This window comes from Myotis davidii, unplaced genomic scaffold (assembly GCF_000327345.1).
Source record: "Myotis davidii unplaced genomic scaffold, ASM32734v1 scaffold705, whole genome shotgun sequence".
Lineage (NCBI taxonomy): Eukaryota > Metazoa > Chordata > Mammalia > Chiroptera > Vespertilionidae > Myotis > Myotis davidii.
The window spans coordinates 750,498-755,928 of record NW_006296405.1 but is presented as its reverse complement, the minus strand read 5'-3'; the positions used below and the strand labels follow the sequence as shown (position 1 = coordinate 755,928).

The following is a 5,431-nucleotide window of genomic DNA, read 5'->3' as shown; positions in this document are numbered from 1 at the left end:
CATCAGTCTCTTTGTCTGATTTTGTTTCAGTTTTGTTTGTTCATTTATTTAAGGAAAAACTATTTCTAAACTTGAGCAGTGCTATTCTCTTGGTTCTTAGCATAAGAAAGGGACTTGATTTTTCTAATGACAATTTGCTCTAACATCATTAGTTTTAAGTTTCAAAAGGTTATTATAATTATTGGCTTTTAAAGTTCATTTTGTTAAAAGTCAAAGTAATAAATTCATATGATAAAAGATCAAATACAAGGGTTTAGAATAAAAATCAGTCTTTTGCCATATTCTTCCACTACCCCCTTCCCACTTTTTAAGAGACAATTTCTTTAACTGTTTTTTATTATAGTTTATAGTGTTATCAAACAACTTCTGCATAACTCCAACTAATATGTCTATACCATCTTTTCTTGATTTTTCAAACTTGGGTATTTTTCACTTCCTTGTAAATAAGGATTACCTTCCTGTCTCTATTTTTGATAGTTATATTGTAATAATACTAAGTTCTTCCATCTCTGCTTGATAGTATCCCTGACTCCCATCACTGTGTAAAAATAGGGTGGTAGTGCTCCTGACCATTGTCCACCACTCCACCCCTCTCCTACATCATTTCTTCAGCCTTATCTGCTTCTACATTGTCATAGTTCATAACTTTTACATTCTTTTTTATATTCGGTTTGATTTTCCATATTTTTATCTATAGTTGGAGTCTGAAAATGGAAAACAGTAAACTGCATACATGACTATATGGTGTTTGCTCTGTAGAGAGAGCCCAGTGGCGTGGGGGGAGGATATACTTTTCTCTGCAAGGCCAATACCCCTTGGGCTATTTGAAAGAGAATATTCCTAGGATGGTCAGATGGGTTCTTCTTATTTTGAGTAGAATTAAGCCACACTTTACCTTGCTTCTGTTTTCACTTTGACCTTCTTGTGCAATTGTTTTCTATTTTTCTTGCTTTGGTGAGATTTTGACCCATTACCCTATGTTCCCCAAAAATCAAATCCTATTTTTAGCTTTTTTGAGAGTCTGTTCTGCTTAGTAAAATTTCTGTCTTAGTTAAAAAGTTTAGATTCTGGACGTGTCTGGGAATGTAAGTTAAGCCTCTGGGTTTTTCTGTTTCTGTTTGGACTGTAGATACTGTCTTACTCTGAGACTTTGCCTTAGGCAGTTCTTGCAGCTTTTCTTTTGATATGATAATGTCATTGATTAGACTAATGCTTTCTTTTACATTTCGTTATACCTTGATTAGATTTCCTGGCCTGCCTTTTCCTGCTTTGATTTTTAAATTACTCTCTTTACTTAATCTCATCTATTATGTGTGGATTAGACTAAATTTAACTCTCTTGGACATTTTATCCAAATTCCCAAATCTCCCCTGGTATTATGAACTTCAGGGTGCTGAGAGCAGAAAACCCGATTTTTCTGTGCTCTCTTCCATTATCTTTCAGACCCACTCTTATTGCCCTGGAATGGCAAAAGAGAGACTTTTCTGTACCACAATGCACCCCCCTTTATAGTTCATATAATAAAGAAGAACCTTCAGATAAAGCACATGTTACATCCCCAGGTGATGATCCAGGCTAAGAAAGAGATTTTAGTGAAGTTCTTACCATGTTACATTAGTGTTGACTAATCTGCTGACCATCACTGGCTCCAGGTGATAGATATGCCTTTTTAATTTGGTGTGGCGTTTAGAATTCTGTGTTGCTGGTGCTTTTATTTTGTTTTTCACATCTGTTCAGAAGAATCACTGTCAGGTCTGTGTTCTCCATTTTGTACACTGTCAGGAAATGATGCTAGAGACGGTTGCCTGTAGTTTCTTTGTTTTATGTCTGGGAGAACTGTATCTCAGTTGTTAGAGTTAATATAATAAAGGGCTTTTTACCAAGACATGGAAACAACTCGTGTCTTTTGACCAATGATTGGATAAAAATGCGGTACCTATATGTAGTGGAATACTACTCAGCCACAAAAAGATGAAATACTGCCATTTGGGACAACACTGATGGATCTTGAAAGTATGCTAAGTGAAATAAGTCAGGCAGAAAAGGATAGGAGCCATATGATTTCACTTATATGTGGGATATAAAACAAAAAGCAACAGCAGCCCAGCTGGTGTGACTCAGTGGTTGAGTGTTATCTATCCCATGAATCAAGAGGTTCGATTTCCTGTCAGGGCACATGCTTGGGTTGCAGGCTCGATCCCCAGTAGGGGCATGCGGAGGCAGCTGATCCATTATTTCTCTCTCATGGATATTTCTATCTCTCTATCCCTCTCCCTTCCTCTCTCTCTAACATCAATTAAAAAAACATATTTGCCCAGCTGGCGTGGCTCAATGGTTGAGCATCACAGTTCGATTCCCAGTCAGGGCACATGCCCAGGTTGTGGGCTTGATCCCCAATGTGGGACCTGCATGAGGCAGCTGTTTAATGATTTTCTCTCATCATTGATGTTTCTATCTCTCCCTCTCACTTCCTCTTCGAAATCAATAAAAATACATTTTTTTAAAAACATTTTTAAAAAAGCAACAAACAAAAAATGTATAAACACAGACAACATTATGGTGGCTACCAGAGTGGGAAGGGGGTACAGGAGAAGATGAATAGGGTAAAGGTGGGTCAAATATATGGTGATGGAAGGAAACAGGACTTTGTGTGGTGAGCATACAATTGAATATACAAATGTATCATACAGTTGTATACCTGCAACTTATATAATCTTATTAACCAATGTTACTTTGGTAAATTTAAAAAAAGAAAGAAAGAGGGCATTTTAGATGCCTGACTCAAAATCTTTTGTTCTCACTTAAAAACAAAACAAAACACAGAGATGGAGGTCTGATTTAAAGGTGAAGAAATTGAGGCCCAGCTCTTGTGAGAATAGTCAGAGAATAAGTCAAGAAGGATAGAATCATAAAAACATAGTAATTCTGGCATAATAATAATATTAAGCATATGTGCTGGGCACTGTGTATCTGGATGGTCTCATTTAATCCTCACGTCCTTTTGAGTAAAGGAATTACCTTTTTCTTTTCATTAAAAAGAGTTGAAATTGAGACTTAGAGGTTAGATAACATCTAGGGGTTCTGGATATGGAGTAATAGTCTGTCCTGTGGTTTTGTGTGTTTTTTAAAAAAAATCATATTATCTAATATGTTTTCAACCATTAGCCATTCCTATCAGTTTTGCTATCCAGAGAATCTGACTCCTCATGGATGAGTGCTAAAAGGCATCACTGACAATGTCTTGGGGAGGGTGGGCATGATGATCTCCAGCAGTGTGTATATGTTAGTCATATCAGGCTTTAGGCAACCTATTTTATACATTATTTTTTGAAAACATTGAAAGCATCATTGACAAGTATCCCACTTTGCTTCAAAGAAGTTTGAAATACCTTTGCCTTTGCTTTTTCACAGAGTGTGCTGAATAAAAATGGTTAGAGAGGCTGAAGGATGGGATGGGAGTGAGGTAGAAAGATGAGGCACTGGACAAAAGTGACAAGCCTGTGAAGCAGACAGCTATTGATTTATGCAGTAATTGCATTCTGAGAAAATAATTGAAATCCATTATGCCAAGTGCATAGTGTACAAATCCCTTTGAAAAGCAGTTAGATGCCATCTAATCCCAAATCATTTAAAAACAATTTTGAAGTACCCAGAATTCTAAAATGCCCTAAGCAGTTCATCTCTTAGTCTAGAAGAACAGTGAAATGGATGGAAAATAGTATTTTAATGCTGTCTTTCCCTCATATGTTATTTTTAATTGTGTGACTTAAATAGTATTAAATTGCATTTTAGATATGGACAAATCTGGGAGGTAGGATATATTCCCTTGAATATTCTGAAACACACCAAAAACAGGATATGGAAGAAACCTCTCTTTAATTTTTTTTTATTTTGACATAATTTCAGGCTTTTAGAAAAGTTGCAAAAGTAGTATAAAAAACTATCATTACCCAGATTTCCCAAATGTTAATATTTTAGCATGTTTTCTTTCTTCTTTTCTCTCTATATTAAATGCTTATTATTGTACCAGGTACCTGTTCAAAGATCCATTTGAAGAAATGAGGGTGTGAGTTTATCTATGAAGGTATTATGCCACACAGAACTACAAGGCTGGGAGATGATCTCAGGCACAAAAGAAAGTATAGAAAGGGGTTTCAAAAGATAGAGACAGTTATTAGATGTTTTTGGATTTGTGGCATCCTTTTTGTAATTACATTGAATTTTGTTTTGAGACAATCAGATCACTCCAAGGGTAAGAATCACCTGAGTCACAAGGATGAGTTATGTGTGTGTGTGATGTGAGAGTGAAAAGACAGAATTAAAAGTTAGAGCCCCCCCCCCCAAAAGAAATTGGAAACAGCACCAGAATATAAAACAGAAATCAAGGACCTTAGACCTTAGAAAAGTAAAAAGTTAGGCAGCTACATGGAAATAGTTGACCTAAAGAAGAAAGATATCAGGACGAGGCTTAAGAAAGCAATTACACAGAGTAACAAAGGATTTTAAAAGTCCTCAAAGAAGGAAAAGGAAACCTTAATAATAGAGTAGAATAAATTGAGAAAAGAATTTTGCATGAATAATTATATTTTTACTTATAGCCACAAAGGTCATATTTCTATATCTATATGGCTGCCTTTTTGTGGGGTAAACTCTAAATATGCATGCCTTCTCTTTCATAGAGAGTGTCTTTCAGAGAGCAGATGTTTCTAATTTTAATGACGTCCAGCTTTGTCAGTTATTTCTTTTCATGGATCATGCCTTTGGTGTTGTATCTAAAACACTGTTGCCATACCCATGGTCATCTAGATTGTCTAGATTGTCTCATGTTATCTAGGAGTTTTGTATCTTACACTTAGGTGTATGATCTGTTTTGAGTTACTTTTGAGTGTCAAGTCTATGTCTAGATTCACTTTTTGGCATGTGGATGTCCAGTTATTTTATTACCATTTGTTAGAGACTGCCTTTGGTCCATTGTATGTATTACCTTTGCTCCTTTGTCAAAGATCAATTGACTGTATTTATAGAGGCTTGTACCTTTACTTTTTATTCTGTTCCATTGATCTGTTTGTCTGTTCTTAATACCACACTACTTTGATTACTGTAGCTTTAAGTCTTAAAGTCAAGTAGTGTCAGTCTTTCGACTTTGTTCTTCTCTTTCAGCATTGTGTTAGCTATTCTGGGTCTTTTGCCTCTCCTTATAAACTTTAGAATCAGTTTATCAATATCCATAAAATAACCTGCTGGGAATTTTTTATTGAGATTGCATTGAATCTGTAGATCAAGCTAGAACATCTTGATAGTAGTATTGAGTCTTATTTCTCCTTTGATTTCTTTTTGTTGTTGTTGCTAATCCTCACCCCAGGATATTTTTTTCCATTGATTTTTAGAGAGAGTGGAAGGGAGGGGAAGAGAGAGAGAGAGATGTGAGCGA

General features: G+C 35.8%; 1 protein-coding gene across 2 annotated transcripts in view; it reads left to right on the top strand.

The window, feature by feature from the left end:
* NRF1 (nuclear respiratory factor 1) overlaps window positions 1–5,431 on the top strand; it is a 95,401-nt gene that overhangs the window by 6,249 nt on the left and 83,721 nt on the right. The window contains exon 1 of one of the 2 annotated variants that reach the window (XM_006771377.2): window positions 4,032–4,084. The exons of the other annotated variant lie outside the window; for it this stretch is intronic. The gene's annotated coding sequence lies outside the window, so the exon portion shown is untranslated. Of the gene's footprint in view, window positions 1–4,031; window positions 4,085–5,431 lie in introns of those variants that run through there. 2 annotated transcript variants of the gene reach the window in all.